This window comes from Chiroxiphia lanceolata, chromosome 2, assembly GCF_009829145.1.
Source record: "Chiroxiphia lanceolata isolate bChiLan1 chromosome 2, bChiLan1.pri, whole genome shotgun sequence".
NCBI classification, from domain to species: domain Eukaryota; kingdom Metazoa; phylum Chordata; class Aves; order Passeriformes; family Pipridae; genus Chiroxiphia; species Chiroxiphia lanceolata.
The window spans coordinates 23,342,823-23,369,260 of NC_045638.1; positions in this window are offsets into that span (position 1 = coordinate 23,342,823).

Consider the following 26,438-nt stretch of genomic DNA (forward strand, 5'->3'; position numbering starts at 1 on the left):
ATGTTATTGTGAAATGTTATAGTTTGAACACCATGCACATTTTATGATTTAAAAGGAGTAAAAAACATGGCCCATCACTAGTTAAGATTTCTAGATCGAGGATGAATTGCACACATTCATATAGTGTTGCTGATTTATAACAGGTAAGTGTCAAAATCACTCCCACTCTAGCTAATTAACCTTTTGTGAATTTCTTGTAAACTGTTTTTCTGAAACTGCAACGGTGACAAATGGCTGTTGTTCTTTTCACTCTACTTCCTCAAGAAATTGAAATGAACTTTTGTTTTGCAGTGAAAATCTCCTTTTGCTTCGTAGATTCTTGTTACCCTGCACATGTTCTGTTCTCGAGAGAATGTTTTCATACAAGAATATAATATTTCAAATGAAAAAAAAAAACAGTTTCTCAGGCTTAAAAGGAGCCTGAGTTTAGTTGTGGAGGGAATTCTTTTCAGTATTATTGCTTCATAAAATATATTGATTTCACAGCTTCAATCTGTTCCAAAGAGAATACTTCATGGGATCTTGTTCAGCTCTTGTCCTCCCCAATGCCACTGGCAGAATATGTTACATTTGTTTGCAGTACACACTGAGGGAAAGAAAGAAAAAGAAAATAAACAGCTAGTAACACTTAGTGCAACTGCAATTCACTCACTAACAAAGGAGAAACAGTGAATGGGGAATGGAGAATGAGCAAACATAAAATGATTTATAAACAGAATTGAATCAGGAATAACATAACCAAAATCAAAGCTGACACTTCCGGGGAGAGCTCGTTCAAAATATCAAGATCATACCTGCTGGAAAAAAGGTATGATGAGGGATCAAATTAGTCTGTAGTAAAGCAGGATTCATGCTAGCAAGATGATGGGGTTTTTTGTTTGGTTTTGGTTTTGTTTGTTTGTTTGACGAACATCCTCAGTGTCTAAATAGAGAAGCTTACATCATATTTTTTCCCTTTGCCTTTATGCTCAACAGACACCTATCAGGTATTAATCTGACCTGTTTTAGATGTCTGCATGATAAATGAAGCTTTCAAAGTGCTTTATTTTCTTCATTTTCCAGAAAAAGATCCTAGCATATGCAGCTCTAAGTATGAATCTTCAGTGAGATGAATTTCTTACTCCAGTCATCTAACTTTCCTGTTTCGCTGTTCCTCACTCCCAGGTTATTGCAACCAGCAGCAAGACTCTGGTAAAAGAAGTCCTAATACAGAGGAATACAAAGATGCATTAAAGAACTAATTCACTACAGTACACCTTACTGCCTTACAACTCTCAGAGCAGGTCTTCGACATTACCACTGCTGAGGTTTATCTCTTTCTCTCAAATCCTTAGGACATTGTAAATTTTGAAGTGACAATTTTGGTCACTCAGAGTCTTCCTAAGGCGATAAAACAGTGACAATTTTGATTATTTAAGGAGTGTCTAGAATACTGTAGCAAACTTACCACTGAATAAACTTTCCACAGTTGTTGGAGCTTTCTTGTGATGGGCAGATAGCGGGGGGAGGAAGATTTTGTTCTTTTTTTTTTCCTTTTTGATCTCACTACTAGCATAGTTGAACATGGACTGTTAAAGACAGATGAACTGAGTAGATCTGTTGTCTCATGGCCTTCAAGAAATGTGAAACTTCTGTTCTGTTTAAGCTTAATGAAAGTGAATTTTAAATATAAATTTTCAAGTGTTCAAAATATTTCATTTTAAAGTCAGTCAGGTCTGCAAACACATCATAGATTTCATTCAGAAATTGAAATTAAGTCTTCAGAAAATATTCTATGATACAGTTTGATTATAACAGCACTACTTCTGTCTTAAAAATCTAAATGGAAATTTCCCAGTGCAGAGACTTACTTTTCCTAACAGAGTTTTGAAACTGTATTTAATTGCAGCTATCCAGAATTCCAAACTTTGTGCTCCTTGTGGGCTGTATCAGATCCAAGAAATCTAGAATCTGTTAGGAATAAAGAATGACTGGATATCAAGTTTACAATGTCTCCTCTGGAAAAGTTTGTAGACACGAGGGAAGAGCTGTATAAACACAAGATGACAACTAGCTCATACATTCAGTAAGAAGAACTCATTTAAGCAATGATAATATCAAACTGCTGAAGGAAAAATGGTCAAATATGTATCACATTAACAAAAATTTGATTAGCACTGGACCCAGAATTCAGTAAAGATAATGAACTTCTTAAATTGAAAAGTATTTGGTTCTGAACAAACATATAAAAATCCACTTGAAAGTGAGGTTCAAGGTGACTATAAATAGCTTTTGCTTTCTGTACAATACCCTCTTTATATGTAAAAATATTTACTTGGCAAAAATTTATTTGGTCACCTAAAACTGCAACTAGTGCTATTATCTCATTGTATCATAAGCATCAACTATTCTTTAAAATAATTTAAATGATGTAGTGGATCTAAAATAAGAAATAAAAAGGAAAGTACACATCTTTCTATGCAGAGTCTGTCTCAATGTGGGACCAGGAGACTGAAGCTCATTCCAGCACTGATTGCTATGAGCATCATGGGTATGCTTTGAAAGAAAAGGAAGAATAGTATTGAATATGAAGCTAATGAACAATCTGTCCACCTTACAAAACACCAAAATGCTATCCTTTGAGGTATTGCCTCATTATTTTTTTATGATTTTTTTGCTCTGTAAAGTAACTGATTGTACAAAGAAAAAAAAAGTAAAAAAAGAGAGAAAGAAAAACCTCTGTATCTAAAAAGACAAAAAAAGAGTCATACTGACAAGGACTAAAAAATACACATTTTTTACATCCATAAGGAGGATGAGTTAAAATGGTAGCACTCCATTTTGTCCTATATTTTTTTCCTGTAATTGCACCATAAGGAAAGGATTTTCTGATTCTTCATACATTCTGACAGTGATGAGGGTACTGAGACTATAAACATAAGCCTGTTTGTGGGCCATAGTGAAGCTCGATAAGTTGTCTGACAGGAAAGCTTTAAACAAATCCATACTTTATTCTAAACATATGCAATATATATAAGTAGCATAAAAAGACTCTAAATACTGATACCCCTCTGCTTCCAAAACAACAGTATTCTTTCATGCAACAGGAAAATTTATCTATATTATTTAACAATTTTTTTTACTGTTTTGTTCAATTGTGTCACTTTATAGTATGAGAAGAAATATAATTTTTAAAAAGTTAACCATCTGTGGAAATATTTAATGAAGTTCAGTTTTTCTTCATGCCCACAGATTGCTTTGCTTCATATCATATACATATATTGTGAAAATTCTTTTTCTCCCTGAGGTCTTACGATCTTAATATGAAACAAGGTGAAAATTGTAATGACTGGCAGCTAGATGAGATAGCTGACTAGGAAAGCCTCCTACATGAATCTCTCGTAGGTAGTTCTGAACTTCTGTACTTATCTTAGGACTTTGTTTAATTTGTTTCAGTATATGGAATCTGCAGCCAAGAGGTAGGTTGATTATCCTCCATTAGATCTTATAAGAAAATGGAAGAGTTTGAGAGAATTTTACAGGAAAAGCACATGTATTGAGCATTCCCATAACTTCATTTTTGTTTCAATAATTGAATAACAAAATTAAAAACATTTTCACATAAGCAAGTGTCACTTTTACATCATCTTTTGTTTTATATCTTGTTCTGCTTGGCCACTGAAGAACTAGCAACAAAGTATTATAAGTATACCGTTTGATGAATATTTTATTAACTGACAATATACTGAACTTTGAAAATATCATCCTGAACCTTCAGCCTGCAATTGTCTAACAGACCTACCAACATGTCATATAATGGAATGGAATACAGACAGAAAAGTGATAGAAAATTCAGAAAATTAATGTGGGTGACCCAATAACTTACACTGGCATATCAAAGAAATTACAACACTAATATATAAGTTCTGTTCTCTAAGTTCCCTATGGGTGTCATATTCATTGCATGGAGGATTTTATTGAAATTAATGTTAAATAACCATATTATTCACAAGTAATACTGCTTAGTCAAAGTCCTGACATTAGCCCAAATGACTACCTATAAAACCTTTGATCCCAATCACTTACTGTGTGCCTGTATGTGATCCAGATTTTATAGAAAAATTAAATATGAATATTTCAGAGAGTTTTTAAGAAACATATTAGTGGGGTTTTTTACCCTCTGGATTTTCAAAGCAATGTTTTGAAACCATGGTTTACTGAGGGGACAGGAGAAAATTTAGCTTTTTAGTCAAAAAAAATTAAATTGTACAAACAGAATGTTCCAATACATTATGTCATCTTGCCATGAGGGTCCAACATTTAAAAATTTTCAAAACCTTATTATTATTAGCAAGGACAATTTAATAGTCTTCAGTCACATGAAACCCTTCTACCCACAATTCCATTTTCAAAAAAAAAAATCAAAGAAAGAATTTTGCAAATGGTGTCGAAAAGTCACTGTAATTGGAATCCAAACCTGGATATTTATGTCAAAGATGGATTTACTGTGAATCCAATGTCTATCACTGAAATCTTCTGAAGAACAGAATTTCCCAGGTGTTTGATTGGATTTTTCTGTATCCATGCCCTGTGGACAATGAAACACAAACTTAAAAGCTGTCTTCAAATAATAGCTTAGAATACATTTACACCAAGCAACTCTATTGTGAACTTAAAATTCCATTACATCACTCATACTGCTTTTGTGAGTTTTGTCCCAAAGGGAATTTTAAGAACAAAAATCAAAGTTTTGACTTAAGAGAAGACCAACCATCTTGAAAGTGCAAAGATATTTATCTGTACCAACCTATATTTTCAAAATAAATTTTGCAGCAAAGCCCTAGACTTTAGTATGCGCAAAGAATAGTCTTCTCTTTCTGAAATTAATATTAAAAAAATTAGTGAAGGTAGTAGAGGGTTTTTTGTATGCTTGTTTTTTGAAAGGTACAGTTATACTTTGTGGTTCTCACACAGAAAGCTAAATGGTATAAGGGAAGCTGTATGCTAATGCACTTAAGCTTTTTCTTTTGTGTAAGTCTTTGTGGGACTGGGATCCAAGATCTAAGAAAATGAAATGCATAGTTATAATTTATAATTAATTACAGCTCTAACTATTCTCCAAATAAGGAAAAAACCTCATGTCTAAATGAAGAAATGTGTTGCAGATTTGGTTTTAGGTATTCTGGAAATTAATTAATTGTTACTAATATTACAGTTAAGGTGACTGTTCTCTCCTACTTCCTCAGAAATTTGGATTTGGACAGCAAGAACATGCAGATAAATAATGTCCCCACAGTACTAGTGAGTAAATTCATCCTTTTCCTTCAGAGTAGCTCCTGTTAAAAATCTGCTGTACATTCACCCTGATGAATTTAGAAATAAAATTGATAAACACTTCTAAAACAGTAACCACAGGAAAAAAAATCAGTAAAAATGAGAAAAAAAATCCAAGAAAATATGTAGAACAATCCCAGTTCAGACTAACTGAGAATTTAGGTCACAAAAGGTGATTGAGCCATTCAGTTGCTTCATAGAGTACACCTGTAGTTAAAATGTCATTAAAAACAAGGTCTTGATAGTGTGTTAACCTTCTCAGTGAGGTATAAATAACTTGGCTTAGAGTGGAACAACAATTCTGCATGACTGTATATAGCATTACAGCTCATTTATATTTACATGAAAATTATCTAGCTCCACAATAACAGTAATCAGTACACAACAACTTCTGCAGGTCAGATTCTGTCTTGCAAACAGCTAGATAACAACAACTGCTCTCTGCATACATGTTTCATTATTTGTAAACATATAACAACAACCCTGTTCAGAAACAGACTGCACTTATTGTGACATAAATCCAGGAATGGTGGTGATGGACAAGATCAGACCTTGGAGAAATTATTGTTGCTGGACTTGTATAATGTATAAAAAATGAGTCTGTAGTGCATGATCTTTAGGGACTGTAATTTATATCATTTTACTTAGTTTCATCATAATACATGAATCTATGATGTTGATAATGGATATCACTAACAAAATTCCTCAAAGTTTATAGACATTCAAATATATGAAACTTAATTAACGAAATTGCTTCAGAAGTAAAGCAATATATTAGTTGAAAGGACCAATTTTCAAAGTATTAATATTGGGGTCTTATCCAGTTCGTTTAAGGTTTAAGATTTAAGATTTAGAAGCTGAGACTTAACCTCTACTTTTAAAATAGTTTCAAGCCTGGGTAAGCAAGATGTGTCCCTTATTAAAACTAATTCTTAAAGTTCTGGCCTTAGCATATAAAGAGGACTATCAAAGAAAAGTTATTTTTATGTTTTAATTGTAAAATGACAAATGAACTATATGTTTTGATAACATGATCTGAAATGAACAAAAAAGTAAAAATCTCACAGAAATAATACATGGATGGGTTAACTGTTAATCCAAATTCCTTCCTTCAAAGAAAGCCATATAATTTTATCCACGTATTCTCTTAATCCACCAATTTAGGAAAATGTCAGGAATTTAAATCCTGTAACGCATTTTCACTATCTTTATGACCTTCCCTATTCATGGAATTGGAGAAAAATTACAAGATAACAACTGGGTAACAGTAATATTTAAATCGTCAGGAGAATAGATTAGGCTCATAGTACTTTCTGTTCTCATTACAGACATTGTCATAAGAACGTAGAATTCAAATTTTAATGCCTCATATATTTTAACAATCACAATTGTAAAATGTTCTTTTGTGACCTTCTCAATGTTTGTTTTCCAATTTATTAGCACCTTTTATATTCTCTGCCCAGAGCTCTTGTACTGTATAATGGGAGTGTCAGAATTCTCAGCCTATATACACATAGCACTATTTAAAAGTTTATATATTATAAAGAACAGAGGTAATCTTCTGACAGCATCAAACAAATAAGTGAATAAAATAAGAAATAAGAAAATAAAATAAGAGCTATCACATCAGAAATGGCCACTTATGTGCACTTTCATGCAATTAGAAATTAACTCCAAGAAGTAAAACAACCTGATAAAACCTTTGACTGTTTTTTTTCTGGGTTGCAAAGTGTGCATTGCCAAGTCATGTCTAGCTTCTTGTCAGAAAACACACTCAAGTTTTTCTTTTCAGGGCCACTCTCAATCCATTCTCTGTCCAGCATGTATTTATATATTTGTATCATGTGAGTTCCAGGTATACAACCTGGCCCATGGACCTCATTTGAATTTTGTTACACAGGATGTATGCAACAGAAGAGCTTGACTGCAGTCAAAGATAATTTTATGCCTCATATTCTTTTCTTACTTAGTTCTGATATTAACATTATAATAGCACTCAAAATATTATTTTTTTTCTTCTTGTTCCCAAGTTATTTATATGTTTTGGTTTGGGTGCAGTTTTTTTTTAATTTTATCAGCACCATTTCAAGTGAAAGGTGTGACTGGAAATAGCACTTCTGATCAAAACAGTAAGAGGACTCAAGACAGCTTATCTTTCTGGTTTAATGTGAACTGTACTGTGTTTACTGGTGTCACAACATGAAAGGTATTTTAGATTAGGACCAAGGGAGAAGCTATAAAAAATTGCATCAAATTAACATTAGCTGGACAGAAGCTGGAAGAACAGAAAGATCTTATTCAAAATATCTTGAAATAATTAATCTAGAAAATAGTTGAATGATGGAAACTTTGGCACCTCAGTAGTGGCAAATTAGAGCATTTTTGTTTATTCCTATGTTTAGTATGCCAGCAGATGAATTTGGTTCAAATATACAAGGAAAATTTATCTATAAATGTGTTTGGAATTTGTATTACTATCAAAGTGATACAGTAAGATTAAAGATTTTGATGGTTAAACTTAAAATGTGAATAACATTGTGCTGTAGTTTCTTGCTAGAATATACTAACAACCAGCAACTAAAAAAAACTCAGGATTTTTAGTAAACCTCTGAACAGTTTCCATTTTTAAAATACAGCGTCTAATTTTTTTCCAGTCAGACGATCTGTGTAGATTACAATTTACAAATCAATGAAGTCTCTAAATTTTAGAGACACCTTGTTTCTTTTGTCAGATTTTCAGCTGAAGTGTGTTGTTCTACAGAAACCTCCTGGAGCCTGAACTACTTTGTTTTGTAAGCACTAGGCTTCTCAGTATGAAAAATAATACTTTTTCAGCCAGCTTCATTAAGTGCAATGGCACAGTCACCCTACATTGAAAGATAAGTTAATCAGCTGTATCTATTCTCAGAGAGTATCAGTAGGCAGACAGACACAATCTCTTAGTTAAGAATGGCAGTTTGTATTCAGATCACATATTAATGAACTTCCAGCTTCAGCATCTCTCCAGTTTTAGTAGTATGTCTATCTGGAATAATAAATATAGATCTGAAAAAGAGAACTCTCTAGTAGACTTTTAGTGCATGGAAATTTCCCCATGTGTCTTATTTTCCTTTTCAGGCACATAACAAATTGTTTCCTGAGTGGGTTTACCAGAAAACTTTAGATATTTAATTAAGCATTTTCACATCTACTTTATGTACAATCATCTGGACAAGTATCTTGACTATCACTTTCACATTTTGCTCATTGCACCATTTATCTTTGATGCAATGAATCATATGCACCTGCAAAAAACAATGGGTTTTTGTCATTTTTGTGATTGCTTTAGTCAAGTCTCAATTGACAAACAAAATTTTTACTCATTATAGCATTAATTTAAGTGAGACTTATACAATGTAGAAATACATTTATCTTGTCATAAGGTCTATGTGCATTCCTCTTATTTAATGCTTAGCTGTTGCACAGACAAGAGTGCTGGGTCCATGTTCTCAGATGGAAATAAACAAGTAGGAATATCCCTCTGCAGTGGGGGTACTCATTAATGAAGCAACCATACAACCACATTAACACAGAACGCATTTCCTAGCATTAACTTTTCTTTCAGGATGGGAGATAGCTTGTAAAATCTTTTCTAAGCTACACTGTATTTTACATAGATTACATAGATTATATAGATTACATAGTCAATACAACCTATGGAATTCAGAGGCCTATTCAATTTATCTTCTAGCTAATGCCTGCATTTTTATGTTTTGCAAGACCCTAAGCTTTAATCAGAATGTGATGCTGCTGCATAAATACAGGGAACATGCCAGAAGAGTGGTAAAAAATGAAGTGAGCATTGATAGATGCCATACACAACCCACAGGATGCCCCAGATCTTCTTTAGGAGAAGGAGGCCAAGCAGGCAATTACATTTAGGAAAGTGGATTCCACACTACTGACAGCAGTGACAATTTCTCTGCTCACTATAACAGAGTCACCCACCTCACACAGACACAAGTTCACGTTTATGTGTCTGAATGCAGAGCTGAATATTACCCTGAAATTTCCAACATTTGTCTTGTAGATAGTCTGTTTCTTAGATCTGACAATTACTTTTTTGATTCAGACAATTTGCTATGCCTTTAAATTCAGTACCAAATTAGCTTTTCATAGAAAAAACCTCTGCTTAAAATATTTTAAGTTATTCAAGTCCTTGTTCAGATTCTATAATAAATCTTTGAGGGATACCTGAGTCATATTTCAGTCAGACACTGTAATCGTTTCTTGTTCTTGGAGGCTTGATTGAAAACCTGCTGAAATAACTGATACAGTCATATGCCTTCAACAGCTTTTGGATCAGGCTCTGCCTGCCTTTGAATAAATACTATAAATCACCTCATTTTATATTAAGAAGTAAAAAAAAATATCTTTTGCTTTCAAAATGGACTCTGTACCCCCCATTAGATTATTTAGCAACTAATTCCTACAGGTTGGGAAATACAAGATCAATGGATTTGGTGATTCAATAATTAAAAAAGTATTGAGCAAGGAAATATTTTAAGTTCTTAAAATGGTTTAAATTAACTCTCAGATAAAACTTCAGCATTATTTAAAAGGATTTTTATTGTTTATTTTTAATTCTTTAAGAGTGATTTTTACTTCACAGTTACATTCAAAATACATTTTATTGTATTTCTAAGCTGTTAATCTGAACAAAGAAGGCAGCATGTAAGATGGTGTTACTGTTATTATGATGCAAAGGTTGTATTCTACATATTATTTTTGTAAAAAGCAAATGCTTAAATCTTTAGAAGGAAAATAAGTTCAGTATTTTGGAATATCTAAACGGACTGGTTATTTCCAACTGAGAATAAAATAGATCCTCTCTCCTTATACATATTTGATTTCCTGCCCCAAACCCATGAAAATTATCACAAATGGAGTTTAATTAGAGGAGACAGGACCGACGCAGCACAGGCACAGCTCTGCACAAGGACTGATTGGCTCCAATTTACAACCCAACAGTCCCTTCGACCCCCCTGTCCCACACAGTGCCTCAACCTAAGGAGCCTCTCCTACTCCACGTGGGTCTGGTCCAGCCTTGGGACTTCCCAAGGGCTCTTGTGGCAGCAGGGAGGGACAGACTCCAGTGCCCCAAGGGGGTGCTAGGGCTCCCCCACCCCTGTCAGGGTGCATGGGGATCAGCCTTTGGTCACCATAGCCTGACAGCCACCTTTACTGTTCTTGTTATAAACAAATTAGTAGAATTTGTTCTAACTATAATGGTTTTGTGGTCTGGAGAATGGTGTGGGAGGGATGAGGTTGCTTTCCCCCGGGCTACTCCTAGACAGACAGACAGAACCTCCTAGTATCACTGTTCAATGCCTGCTTGAACAGTGAATGATGGCAGCCTGCAAATACCCACCACTTCTAACATAACTCACATTTCTTAAACGTACAGGTTCTTGAGTACAGAGCAACATTTTTTTTCTTTTAGGTGATTTCCTACATGTGTTTTTTTCTAATACTTGTGTTGACTGATGCGTTAGCACCTAAAGTAGCACGCATCAAATAGTGATTATTATTTCTTTTTGTAACAGTCCATAATTTATGAAAAACAAGTTATGTTAGTCAGTGCTATAAATGCTTAGACAAGAAAATATTGAAATTTTGATGAGTCAAAGTTCTCATATCAGCAGGCAAACAGAATTTTGACAAAATACAACAGGGTAACATCAGCACTTCATGACAAACCCTTGGAATATTTTCACTAGTTTTCCAGCTCCACTGTTTAAATTCTCCTTTGTGGTGACTTCATAATACTGAGCATTTAAAAATAATTAAAATTGTAACAGAGTACATTATGGAGACTTTTCTTCTTAATAGTATATTCTGAGGCTTAAATTTAATTTTAAAAAAGGGAAAAAAATGTGACAAGCTGTTAATAATAGTGGCATTTCTGCAGTCTCTCCTGTAACAAACCTTTAACCTTGACAAAGATCTATTGAGATTAACCTCTAGAAAAACTGGTATCATATGCAACATCTTTAGCCTCAGGTTAATGGGATAAATAATTGAGGCTAGTACTCTGTGTAATGAGGTGAATTTTAACATTTTAATATAATAATCAGATCTAACCAATTGTCAAGTCTCTCTACAGGCTTTGTCTGTCCTGGGACTTACTATTTTTAGCATAAAATGTAGTCAGGAATGCAAATTACTGTAGTGAGATAACAGGGTAGGGTAGAAGTGGAACGTAGCATGTATCTCATATAGTTACAGAAAATGAATACCTGAAATCTGCAACTACCCTTTCCACACCTGTATCTACCAGAGTGAATTTCAAAAACAGCATCTGTTCCAAACTACTGCCGAACAACTCCTAATTGACTCACCCATATAATTCAGTCTTTACTCTGTTTGCTATCTACTGACATGAAGTTTAAGATAATGTTGATAAAAATAAAAAAAAAATCATATGGTAGCTGTTTTTCTAATCAAAAGAAGAGTTTTAACCCTTTTTATTTGCTTGTGATGGCATACCATATGCCCAAAATTTGCAGCATGTAAAAATGAGAAATTTGATTATTTGAAAAGCTTCTAAAATATTTACAAAATTTAAACCCCAAAGTTTCAACCTGCATGATACTGTTTTTTTTTGTTCACTATACCAGTGTTTCAGAACAAGCTCTGATAAATAAACTGCATTGCTCTAACTTCTCATAGCTACTGATGCGCCAGAGTGGTCTCAGGTGAATAAGTTGCTAAAGCTTTGACTGAACACAGAAATGAACCATAATTTCTGCCTGTCAAGCATAGGGGACCTATGACATAGAGTCACCAATAAAAATACAGGTACTTCCAAAGGTCTGACAGCAAAAGGATTTTATTGAGAATTGCAAACAATCTCAAAGCCTTGCAATTACTGTGTGATAATGAAGCTTTTATTTTTCATAGGAAATTATAATAATTGCTTATCTAACAGACAGTTAAAAGAAAGTTTTTTGTTCTCTCTATCATTAGGAAATCAGAGTGGGTCATAGTATAATTTGTATAGATAGAAATTAGAGCATCTTACAGATTGTTTTGTTGTAGAAGCATCATAGATCCAGAAAGAGAATGGATATTTGTAACTATGTTATTATTTCTTGTTTAATGTATTCACATACAAACAAAAACTTTTGAATTGTAATCCCTATTTCATAAACTCTTTTCTCTTTGTTTTTTGGGTTTTTACAAAAAAAATGTTTTTGTTGTTGTTGTTGTTGTTTTTTCCTTGGTCTTGATTTGGTTTTAATTTATTTGTTTTACAACAGACTACAGAAGATAGTATTTTCAGTCCTAGGAAAAAAGACTAGGTTATCCCACACATTATGGCTAACTCAAAACATTACCTAGTAGATTGTTTCATTAACATTCCTTCTTCATTTTTCCTTCTGTGTCTTTCTGTCTTGAAAATCTATCTCACAAAAATTAGTTATAGCCAGCTTAAAATTGCCATATTCTACTAAGACACGGCAGACTCTGAATTGGGGTAGCACTATCCACACTGGTTAACAGATTCAGTCCTCCCGAAAGAGACCAGAAGTGCAACTCATGAAGGAAGAATATGTACCCAGGTGGCCAATAAGGCAGAAAACGTCCTGTCAGCACAGTATGCCCAGCAGGATCAGGGCACGGATCAGCCCCCTGTACTCAGCACTGGTGAGACCATACCCTCTGTTCGGTTTTGAGCGCCTTACAACATGAAGGACATTGAGGTGCTGAAGTGTGTCCAGAGAAGGGCATCGAAGCTGGTAAGAGGTCTAGAGCACAAATCTTATGTGGAGAAGCTGAGGGAGCTGGGGGTGTTTAGCATGTTAAAAACTAACTCATGTGAGACCTTATTACTCTCTACAACTACCTGAAAGGAGGTGAGGGTCAGTCTCTTCTCCCTGTGACAAGTGACAGGATGAGAGAAAATGGCCTCAAGTTGTGCCGAGGAGGTTTAGATTGAATATTAATAAACATTTCCTCACAGAAAGGGTTTTCAAGGATTAGAACAGACTACCCTGAGCAGTGGTGGAGTTTGTCCCTGGAGGTATTTCAAAGACATGTAGATGAAGTACTTGGGGACATGGGTTAGTGCTGAACTTGGTAGTGCTGGGTTAATGGTTGAATTGATGATCCTACTCTTTTCCAACTTAAACTATTCCATGATTCTATATCACAGTTGATGAAACTCCCCAAAGCTTCATTAGCTGCTTAATTTCTCAGGGGTAAAGAGACATGTTTTCTCACAAGCTGATTGATCAACTGGGAATATAAAAGATCACAGCAAGTGTGCCTGCATAATACAAAAGATAGTACAGAAGTATTTCACTTACTTTGCTTCTCTGTCGCAGTTTGAGATCCCCAAAAATTCAATTTCCAAGTCCAAGCCCCCCTCCCACAATTTGCTTCAGTGTGAGAGGGTTTTCCAGACATAACACAACTCAGTATGGGGGGAAGAGAATTATATTACAGCTTATTACTTACACAAATAAATACTATAATACATTATATATACAATTCTAACTATCTCTCCTATGGCAAAGCAATATATTTACATTAGATCAGGTCCCTCCTTTCCCTCCAATAAAAGTTCAGAAGGGAAGAAGGAAAGATCCTTTCCACTTTCAGGGCAGCAGTGTCTTTCCTCTTCAAGGAAGCAGTCGTAGCTGGAGTTGTTGTATCTGGAAAATATCTTTCTCTCTCTCTCCTTTACAACACAAGTGGTCTCCTCTCACCCCTTGGCCCTTCAGATCCAGCCAAAGGTCTCTCTCCCATGGAGTGCAACAGCTGGGACAAAGCTCGTCTCACCATGGTCATATCATGAGGTGCAAGACATCTCATGGAAGTCCCTTCCTTGAGGGGTCGAGTTCTCTCCAGTCAGAACTTTTAGGGCAGCTCTCAGTTCAGTCTTTGCCCCAAGTGTTCTACCAGAGCTTCTTAACTCTGTCTCAGCTGCCAACGTGGCAGAAGGGGGGGTGCAAGGCCACTTCCTCTGCATTCCGTCCTGGTACAGCTCACAGTACATCTCCGAGTTCTCAGGTGCAAGGCCACTTCCTCTGCATTCCATCCTGGTCCAATTCACAGTACATCTCCAAGTTCTCAGCTCTTCTCTCTCTCTCTCTAGTTGCTGCTACATTTCAGGACTCCCTAAAAGTTTGGAAGCCCACCCCTCCTTTTCAGGAGGTCTCTGGGTTTTGGGAAAGTAATTCAGTCTTATCCAAAACAGTCTCTACTGAGTTTTCTCTGCTCTGTTGCCAGTTCTCCCTCCTTGCAGGACATCTCTGCGTCTCTCAGCCTGGCTATGTGCCATGTTACTGGTTACTGGCTATCTTCTTGGCTTTCAGCCACAGCTCTCCACTCAGCGCTGCCTCTGCCGCCGCTTTTCCAACTTCTGCTGCCCATTCACAGTGGAGAAACTCCCTCAGCTCTTGGCCACAGTACTTGGCCCAGTTTAACACTGTTCCAAGTTCCTGTAGCCCCCAGCTGGGGGCTGGGGGGCCTTGGCCCCCAGCGGGGCTCCTGGCCCCTTTCTCCTCGTGGCTTCACAACATGGCTACTTCTCTTCCAGCTACATCATCTTCTTCCTTCTTTTCCGGTCTGGTGTGATATGTTTTAATTTTTCAGGGGTGCTGATTGTGTCAACACCAAGAAACACCACCCCCCTGGAGTTAACCACTTTCCAACTCCAGGGGAAAATCGTTTTTAACCCAGGACATTCTCCCATATCATTTTGGACATTCAACTTCATCTCTGTGCCTGGGAAGGTTACGGAACAGTTTCTCCTAGAAGCTTTTTTAAAACACGTGGATGACAGGGAGGTGATTGTGGACAGACAGCACAGCTTCACAGAGGGAAAATCTTGTCTGACCAACCTAGTGGCTTTCTATGGTGGAGTAACTACATCAGTGGATAAGGGAAGAGATACAGATGCCATTCATCCGGACTTCTGCAACACTTTTGACACGGTCTCCCACAACATCCTTCTCTCCAAATTGGAGAGTTATGGATTCACAGGGTGGACTGTTAGGTGGATTAGGAATTGACTGGAGCGTCACATCCAGAGGATAGTGGCAGAGTCCTGATGGACATCAGTGACAAGTGGTGTCCCTCAAGGGTCCGTATTGGGACCAATGTTGTTTAATATCTTCATTAATGATATAGATGAAGAGATTGAGTGCACCCTCAGCAAATTTGCAGTTGACACCAAGTTGAGTGGTGCTGTTGCCACACCTGAAGGACAGGATGCCATTCAGAGGGGACCTAGACAAGCTCAAGAAGTGAGCACCTGGGAATATTGTGTGGTTTAACAAGACCAAGTGCAAGGTACTGCACCTGAATTGGAGTAACCCTCTGTATCAATACAGGCTGGGTGATGAACAAACCGAGAGCAGCCCTGCAGAGAAGGACTTGGAGGTGCTGGAGAATGAGAGGCTGAACATGAGCTGGCAATGTGCACTTGCAGCCCAGAAAGCCAATCATATCCTGGGCTGCATCAAAAGCAGAGTGGCCAGCAGGTCAAGAGAAGGGTCTGCCACTCTACTCTCCCCTTTGTGAGACCCCACTTTGTCTACTGCATCTGAGTCTGGGGTCCCCAGCACTGGAACAGCATTGACCTGTTGGAGCAAGTCTAGAGGAGGCCACCAAATTGATCGGAGGGGTGGAACACCTCTTCTGTAAGGAAAGGCTGAGAGAATTGACATTGTTCAGCCTGTAAAAGAGAAGGCTTTGGGGTGACCTAACTGTTTCCCGTACCTGAAGAAAAGATGGGACAAAACTATTTAAACAAACATGTAGTGACAGGAAAAGGGGAAATGGGTTCAAATGGAATGGGAGTAGGTTTAGACTAGATATTAGGAAGAAATTCTTTACTACGAAAATGGTAAGGCACTGGAAGAGGTTGCCCAGAGAAGCTGTGAATGTCCCATCCATGGAGGTGTTCAAGGCCAGGTTGGATGGGGCTCTGAGCAACCTGATCTAGTCAAAGGTGTCCCCGCCCATGACAGGGGTTTTGGAACTAGATGATCTTTGGAGTCCCCTTCCAACCCAAACCATTCTATGATTCTATGTGGAACAGTGGAACAGCACAGAATCCCAGGCCTAGAGCTCCACTCTCCACACTGCATGCAAAGGTAAAGTATTTCACAGGGCTTTTAGCATCTCTAGCAAAGACGTCAGAGGCTTGAAAATGTCTGATTGTTCCTGAAATTTCCATGTCTGTCTCCTCATGTCCTGCTCCTTAATTGTCAAATTGAAGTCATCATCCAACACTCAATAATCTTAAATTCATATTGATTGATGGCATCTGAAGATAACTTTTTACCACAAAATCCAGTTTTTCTATATGTATAGTAATTTTTGCAATTTGGTTTTCTAGTCACTGTCTTCCTGACTACAGATATGACTGTAAGTTTTTCACAGTATCAGGTCTGAGCTATGGGATCCTTACCTCTGATATCCTTTTCATCTGTCTTTGATGGACGAAGAGAACAATTAGCCTTTATTTTCTTTACACCTTTCACATGCTTTCTTTTTTTTTAGGCACCAAAATGCAATTCCTTTCATCTTGCCCTATAGGACATCTTTTCTAAATTTCCTATCATATCAGGAACTCAGGTCTCCCTGGCATACTTATGTATATGCATGTGCATATTTATGATTTTTTTTTGTGTCTTATTTTCTGCATTAAACAAATACTCTCTTTAATGAAATGTAAAATAAAATAATTTCCCCTGTAAATTTCATATAATTCATGAATTTTTGCATTTGAAGCAAATGCTTATATTATTAATTCTATATTTTTTTAATATATATATATATAATGTATTATATATATTTTCCTGATACTTGCAGTTTTTCTGCTGTTCATCACTTAATATTGTCCTGTAATTCATTAACATTGTACAGTTAACTCTAATTCAACTATAATAACTTTTACTTTTTATGACTAAATATCAACAGGAATTTTAAGATTTGTATTTGTATTTGATTTACAAGAAACAGCAATTTTTGGGCATTATAAAGTTAAATATTTTCAATTATATAGAAGTTTTAAATTTCCTGAATTTTATCTTTTTCATGGGAGACATAATAAAATATATTTTTACTTCAATTCTTACATATGGAGAATATTTAAAGAAAAATTCTATTTTAAATTAAATTCATGTATGTGTTATTCTATATTTTCTTAATAAATTTGCCCATTAAAATGTGTTCTGAACCTGTCTATTGGTAGATTTCACACTTTATACTTACTCTGAAGCAAAAAATGATGTTAGTCAAAAAACATACTGAACATAATGCTTTAGGATGGAATAGCATGTTTGCAATGATTGGAGGTGATAATTCAAAATTTACGTTTGAGTGGCTAAATTTTGGAGCAATTAACTTTATAATGCTAAATAAGAATTCAGGAACAGTGTGATAGAATAATAGAATAATTTGTAGTATAAACCTTTATTACCTAAAGAAATAACACCTGTCAGTATTTTCATTAGAAATTAACTGTATCTTTTTGTCCCTGACTGAAACGGAAGGCAGGAGAAAGGTCAAATTTAAGTCTCAGTCTCCCTTAGAAGGTAAATTTTAATGTATATAAATGATTTGCTGAATAGGTTTCTATGTGAACAATAGTAGCAATTTTGCTATCAAAGTCCTTTCGAAGAGAAACTGAATCACATTGCTAGCATTCTCTCATGTTATCACCTATAAATAAACAAACAAACAAATAAATAAATGTAGTGAAAATTTGTGGTTTCTCTTCATAATCCATACTTTGATTTCTATGTATTTGTAAGAGTCAGTGAATCAAAATTCCAATTTTATCTTGTACTTTATTTCCCACCTGAAAACTTTGAGTGAAAGATCACCAGTTTTACTTAATTTCCTACTGAGCTCTTTCAGCATACTACAGGCAGAAAAACATTAATCAACCCAAAGGTACTCTTAAAGACACCCTCATGCATTGAATTCAAGTCTCTCAATGCTCAGAAGACTTGCAACACAACCTCTTATCTCTTTTTTCTCTCTCTCCCTTGTCACAAACTGAAACAAAAGCCATAATGCAAAAGGTTAAAAAAGAAATCAAATAACAAGTGAAGTCATAAATGTGACAGAACCAGCCAAGACTACCTTTTACTACTTTTCTAAAAAGCCTTTGGGGAAAATTGCTGAAGGCCTTTGGGAGAGGACAGTAAAAATAAGGCTGAGGTACCCCCTAAACGAAGCTAACGGGAGCTTTTTTCTTCTTTTTTTTTTAATTACTTTTTCTTTTCATTGACAGAGAAAGGCAGCTACTCTTCTCTTTATGAAAAATAAAAGCAAAAAATGGTGAAATTTTTATATTGATAGTCAAAGAGAAAAAAATCTTTAACCAGGAGTTTGGAATTTCCTGTTGATTTTTTTAATGTGAGGACAATGCAGCTGAAGGTCTGGACAAGTCTATATTTTAAGAACATGGATAAAGATTCAGCGAGTGGTGAACTGAATATTAATATTTAAAAAACAGTTGGAATTCCTTTGGTATCATTGTCCTTATAGAATTTTTATATGCAAAATTTAAGAGTGAAATCAATGAAATAATTTTTAGATAAATTAGATGGCAGGTTACTGAACTGTTTTTATCTTGCAAATTCACCTTGTGAGACAAGAAATTTAATTCTATTTTACTCTTTTCTTTCAGATACTCAATTGCTACAAAAGAACTGTCATAGATGGAGTGGGAAAGAACTACAGAAGAAGCTATAGTACATACAGTCACATTACATGCCTATTCCCGGGCCGCAGCGGTGAGAGTGCTGCATCCTAACCGCTAGACCACCCGGTCAGGGAACTCCCCCGGGCAGATGGAGCTCGTCAGTCCTGTAAGGCCATCCATCTAAGAGAAGGTCACTCTAAACAAACCTACGTCCTGAGGACCTCACTGCCGCTGTCCAAGCTCACTTGGCCCTGGCAGATGAACCTTAGGATTAAAGGGTGGGCTCAGTTCAGCGCACACTGTGTCTCACCTAAAAAATCCACTGCGCAGGCTCGAAGGGTAAAGACCTTTCCCAAATCTTCGTTTGCGAAGTCTGGCCATGAGTGACATGCCTATTCATCCCCTCATCATGTCCATGTTTATTTTGTCCAGTCCTCATTGTTTCCAAGTTACTCTCCGTTTAAAACTCAAAGCCTGAAGTGGAAGTACATGACATGAAAATAAGCAAGCTATGAAGAACAGAAATTAACGAGTGAGGAGAGTTTTATTAAAGATAAGGCAAGTAATATCAATGTTTTAATTTTTTAACTGCTGTGGAACAGGGTCTGTAGCAATTTATTCTCTTATCTGTAGCACTGTACCCTAGGTATTTAAATAGACTTCTCTCTTCCAAACAATATATTTCTGTGTACCTGTGCATTACACCACCTGGCAGGCAGGTTCTCGTGCCATCTTCTATCTCCTCCATCTCCTTTTTTTTTGTTTTTGTGTTTTCTCCCCCCCCCCTTCCTTTTCCTTTTATCTTTTTTTTTTCCCACCTTCTTTATTAGGAAAAAAAAGTCTTGGTACCAAAATAATACACAATGATTTTTAATTGTATGTGATCTTTCACTGTGAAATTAACCAAAAAAATAAAATATCTTCACAGAATATCTATGCTTTCCCTATGTTGGTGTGCATGGATACACTTTTAAAGCAATAATATCTCTCTCTGAAATCATTATCTGTTATCCAAAATTACCATTCTGAATTGTGCCTTTTTAATATAGGTCCTCTTCTCTCCCTTCTTCCCTTTCCCATCTCCTGTCTTCCTCCCTTGCTTCTCCCCTCCTTATTTCAGTTTCTAAAGAACCATATGAGTATCCTCCAGGTTCTTCAAAATTCTTTTTCACATAGACATAAATGTGTCACATAAGTATAAGTTTCACTCATAAGCTTAAATCACACCTCTTTTCTCCACCCCTTCCCCATGGAGTTCTTAAGGGAGTACTTCAGACAAGCAGTTGTAATTATGTACTTGGCCTATTTTATACAAAAATGGCCCCATGGCATGATTAACAAAGAAAGAAATTAGCATTTTTAGAAACCCTTGGCAAAAGATAACTCAGATAAAAATTGGATTTAATTTATTACGAATAAACTGAGTAGCCATTTTCTTTTACTGATGAAGAAATTGTTAAGAAAAATTGCAGGTTTGCATTCAAACAAATAGACAAGCAAAACCTATTGAAATAATGTAATATAAAATGAGCTCTTTGGACTACCAAGTTTAGCATTATTTAGGGAATCCTATTTGTCATGATTTAGGACTGGTATTCCCCAATTTAGTCTCCCACTGAGAGTCTCCAAACCACCTTCTACTTGCTTGATGTCCTCTCCACCTCCCCCTCTTCCTGCCATGCACTGAAGAGAAGAATTGAAGGTACAAAAGGTAAAGATTATGGGTTGAGATAAAAATGATTTACTGGAAACAGCAATGAGATAAGAAAAGGAACAGTAACAACAACAATACTAATGACACAAGCTAAAAGAAAGAAGGTTTCATGTGGAAATCCCCTGACAATAGGGAATACCTGACTGCTCCCTCTGCCACACTACACTACCCTGGAAGAAAGCCCTTCCCCTGTCCCCAGAAAATGACATGAGGTGGTATAGAAGAGCCACCTGGTTCTAGCCAGGCCCCTTCCTGGCTACTGCAAAAATTAACCCAGTTCTGACTGGAACTAGGACACTATTTTAGATAAATCAATGGATATTTGACCATATGGATGAGGAAATATAAGACTTTATATTTTCTGCAATTACTTTATTGCCTTTTTTTCTTGTACACATATCTTCTTAAGATTGTCAAAGGCTTTTTTTTCTTCTTCTTAGTGAATCCCATCTGCAGAAAACAAAGGGAGACAAAAACAAACAAACAGAAAACACATACACACACACAAAACCCAACCCAACCCAAAAAAAAAAACCTAACCCAAGTCCCAGTGTATAATTTACATCATTATAAGTGGAAACACTGTGTAGTTTGTGTACTGAGTATATCTTATGGGAATACTCTCAGAAGCTTAATCATACTTTTTTCCCCACTAGAAGTGTTTTACTAATTTTCAAAAATCTTTTTGAGGTTTTTTTTTAATCCATTCACTTTAAAAAGGAAATATTAATGGGAAAATACTGCAAATACTCTGAAATGATAAAAAAAATATCACAAACAAAAAAAAAGAGAGAAAAATGTCATGTATGTAGTAACATTTTGAAACTCTATACTTTCAAATAATCACTAGCAAAGGCAATATTTTGGTCAGGGTGCAAAGGCTTCCATTTCATTTGTAAGCTTAGCCAAATTATTTGTAAGATATTAGACAGAATTTTAATTAATTATGGAAATTATCTAAAATATCCTAACCAAATATCTAAATGCATCAGTTGCAACTTCTATACCATTTCTTCTGGTGCTTTTTTCCTTTTCTTTTTCCTAGAGTTTCACATCAGTTCTTGGTCAGCTTGAAGAATAAAACAATGAAAGCATCTCAGAAAATGTTCACATTTGTAAAAGAAAACACTAATACAGATAAAGCTGTCTATCATTACCAATATACTAGAGAAACCAGGTGGGCTCAGTGCTGAGAAACAGTTTAATAGATTGAAATCAATACTGAGCTAAAACAAATTGATGCCATATTAAAAATTTCTTTAATATTCACTTCTTTTTTTTTTTTCTCTGAAGAATTCTGATCTTGAGCCTACTTGTGCTGCAAAATATCTTTTGTATATGAATTAATTTAAATGGATGCTTATTACCCTGGAAGTTAATAATTTTAAATTGAATTGGGATCTTTCATAGAAGACTTTATAAAAGTGATTTACATTTAGGTTAAGAAAGTAGAAAAGGAGCAATCTAGTACATGATAACAAAACCAGGAATGTCTGGAACAACTACTAATGTTTTTCTTCTCTTTCCTTGCATCAAGATTACAGATAGATATAAATACAGTAGTCTGAAGTGGATCAGATTTAGTAGTTCATACCTGATTCATCGAATATTGTCTCTACTGAGATGAGTCTTCTCATCTTACTTTCTCTTAAATTCTATGCCATTGGTTGTCTGCCTCCTGTATCTGAAAAACAACAACAAAAAGCCCAATTATATTATTATTACATATAAGTTCTAAGAGAAAATTAGATTACATCTATCATGGAATGGTAATTGATTAGGTAACTCATTAGTCTATTTTAATGCACTAGCAGTGCAAGTACAAATAGTGTTAGTGATGTAGCTTTAAGATTTTTGTACTTAATTGTCTCTAAAACAGCTGAGCAATGGAACTCTGATTAATGGTGGGAAGAAAGTCTCTGAATTTCTGAAAGGAACTATACTAAAAGACTGTGAATCTCATATATATGAACTATAAAATTTTAATTTGCTTTTCTACTTGACTAGAGAAGCAACTGCTTTGGTACCCAGAAAGTTACACAGCTGTAGACCATGATAAATAACTCATTAGAAGAATGTCTGACTTCAGTAAGAAATACAATTGTTATAGATTAAATATAGCGTAAAGAACTACTTTTAAGAAGAAGGGGCAAATTCACTTTGAAATTGCAATTGGAGTTTTTATCTACAGAACTCAGTGCTGAATCCAAAACCAAATAAAAAGTCAGCCTAAGTAAACAAGATCAGCTAATTAATCTAATAACATTGTAAAAAACACATAGCATAATAAAATGTTAATCTAAAATGGAACAACAGTCCTCAAGGGACAGTGAAAAGAATGAAAATCTTGTTAAAACTGACTCCTAATCAAATTTACCATTGGCTGGATATGTGAATTTCATTGCCTTATTTTTTTTTTTTGAGCATTGATGCTCAGGAACAGTGCCTTTAGATACTGTAAATGTTCCTGTATCACATGAAGTTACAGTAATCCAACATGCTAGAATTGTGCCCTGTCTGACTACTATGGTAGTCTATGATAAAAATCACATACCATTATATCTGTAATATCTTTCCCTCATTACATTACAATAAAGCATTTCACTGATTCTCTGATTTCATTAATGTTTACCTAATAGTTATTAAAAGAAATTTATTCCATTTGTCAACATTCTAGCAACCTAAAGTTTTACGCATTATTATTGTAATTAATCAACTGTGAAGTGTAATTTCTGAAATTGGAAAATAGGAAAAAAGTAAAGTGATGGAGTCAAATTTCAGAGCTTTTTCTTTCAAAATCTGAGTAATTTTGCTGCTTTATTTTGATATTTCATTTTCTATATTTATTTTGCAATTATTTCTTTAGCTTTCAGTTTTCTTTATTACTTGCTCTCAAGAGAGTTCAATACTACTTGTGCCAGAGGTATGGATTTGAAGACCATCATATGTTCTTTCCATCCTTATTTTCCATTATTTAAAAAGATATAATTTAAAAGATTATATTTTGACATTTTTTTTTGCAATTGGGAACTATGTAAGCATCTCCTAGTCTTCTTCTCTGCTGTCTTATTTTTAAACTGTTCTTATCAGTGCACTGGTTAGTCCAAGATGAAGAAATCAAAGCCAGTGAAATTGTTTTCCTTAAAAAAACAAAACTTAAATTCTATACACAAACATAGAGAAAAGCATTTCAACAGAAAATTCCTATAAGTTGTTCAGTTTTGACCTGTTGAAACCTAAAACTTCCTGAAAATATCCTGCATGTTCTATTTGAAATTGCAATTTTTGTTGAAGTAGCACTAGTAGTATTGAAATTTGGTTGTCTGACGTAGCCCAAATTAGACCTTGGTTATGAGGTCCTTCATATGATCAGTTTTTCTTTATTTGAGATATTGACATTCTGGTAATCTAGAGACAACATCAGTTATACCTTACTGGGTATGCTCGTAACTTAATGTGAAATTACCTACATGTCTGTGAAGAGACATATACTACGTGTCACAAGTCCTTCCTGACAAAGACAATAACAGAGTGGGGAAAAATATCAATCCCTGGCTGTAAAGATGTTGCACTAATTGATTCGTGTCCACACTGCTTAGGAAACGTCGTTCCTCTTTAGTCAAGGGTTGAACCAAGTCCTACATTATTAGGTTGACAGAAAGCTTGTGGCCCTTTAGTAATAATGAAAAGATGATAATAACTGTGTTGAAAGAAGAGCAGAGAACCAACCTCCAAGTCACAACAAAGCATCTGTCCTGTTTACACATGAATGCAGACCATCATTTGTTTAATGCTTCCCACGGTAGCCTTGAAAGGGAGCTGGTTTAGAACAATTTTGTCTTGAATATATGCATAATCTGAGGCAGGTGTCCTTCCCACTTCTTGTCTTCCATTCATCTAGAACAAGAGAGGTAAGGCACCATTTCCTCTCCTAGATTGTACCCTCTGTTTTGAATCAAAAACTACCCACAGGATTACGTGGTGGGATGGTAAATACTGAAGTCAAACTCCAGGCTTCCAGGAAGCTGAGTGGGACAATGAGGTGCTTCACCCCACGTGTGGAGCTCAAGTGTATCTCAGCCATGGTTTGTCTGCCAGCTGGATACACTGCTTGCAGAAAACTATCATCTGAGTGTTGCACTAATTTGGCATTATTTATCTATATATTGATAATCAAATGAGTCTTTAAAATTATCTATATAAAATGCTCATATCCACAGAAATAATAAGAAGCAGGTAATCAGAAATTGCTTTATTTAAATAAAAAAGTTTTCATCATGTTTCTAAACAAGTTATGCCATAACAGCACTGTTTTATCCAAATTACTTTTTCTCTCAGTACCAGGAATGAAAATAGTAACAGAACCTGAAATAGTCATTGCACCAATTTCCTTTTTACTTTGTTTTCCTAATCACTTATAAAGGAAATGTTGGCTTAAATGCTACAAAATTCCAAACTTTTGTTCATTGAAGATGCTTCATGTTTTTCTTGTTTGTGAGTGTACAGTGTTATACTCACTACCAAGTGGAATTTCAGATTTAACAGCATTAATACTTTACTATATAGTATTGTCTAACAATCTGGATTCCTAATGTAAAATCCTAATTCCATCAGACCTTCTAGCATCTACTGTATTTCCTTCCTCAGTTGTTCTTGAAGTAATGACACCATGTTTTGTATAACAGAAAATAGTGATAGTGCCTTTGTTGACATAGTAAAATACCTATGAAAATAAGAGACTAGTAATGGTAGTTGGCTTTGAACATGACTCGTCTTGCATTTCTTATTATTGCAGCTGAAGGTGGAAATCATTACTCTGTAACTGTAACACCAAGGTTATATGCTCTGAAATACTAGAACAAATAACATTAAAATATATGTGGAACAGATTAAGAAGAATAGGTGACAGAAAAATTAAGCCATAAGTTTCTGAAGCAACTCCTGTCCCTTAAGAATAAATTCTTTTGACTATATATTTCAGATTGCCTATGGTTTGTTCAACTGCTAGTAGAGTTTGTTCCTGTAGCCATGTAGATGACTAGGCTCAAGAAACTAATTTAAACTCAATAATAAAGTGCTGTAAAATGGCAGAGGGATTTTACAATCTAAGTTTAACCACCTGTCATTATTACTGGGTTCATTCTCTGACACATCATCTCATTTTTTCTTCTTCCTATTCACCAAATGAGGAACATTGGTTTCTAACTTTAGGATCTGAGAATTTCTTTAAAGTTAGATGTTAAAAACAGCCAGTAGGTGAATGGCTCTGTCCTCAGTTAGAACAGCTGGGACCAGTTCATCACTGTATGAGTGTAACCCAAAACTGTATATTCTATAGCCTTCCATGCCATTTCTCAGAAATTGGTATCAATAGACTATTTACACCCTCTGCCCAGAGCACCCTGACTCCTCAGGCTATAAACTGGATGTTAAGAGGCCTGTGAGATAGGGTGCCTCCCTGTCCTCATACTCTTTTGTGGAACTCCCTACCCTGAGGGAAGCACTGAGTATTCCTGCCTGAACTGGAGAATATATAATCTTGGAGTCTTGAAACTTTTGGAACCACTCGTGGGATCCAGAGGAAGACTGCAGATCACCTTTCTCAACCAGACTGCAAACCACCACTCTCAACCAGACTGCAAACACCACTCTTGACCAGACTGCAACAGCACTCCCACCAACAGGTTTTCCCCTCTCCTT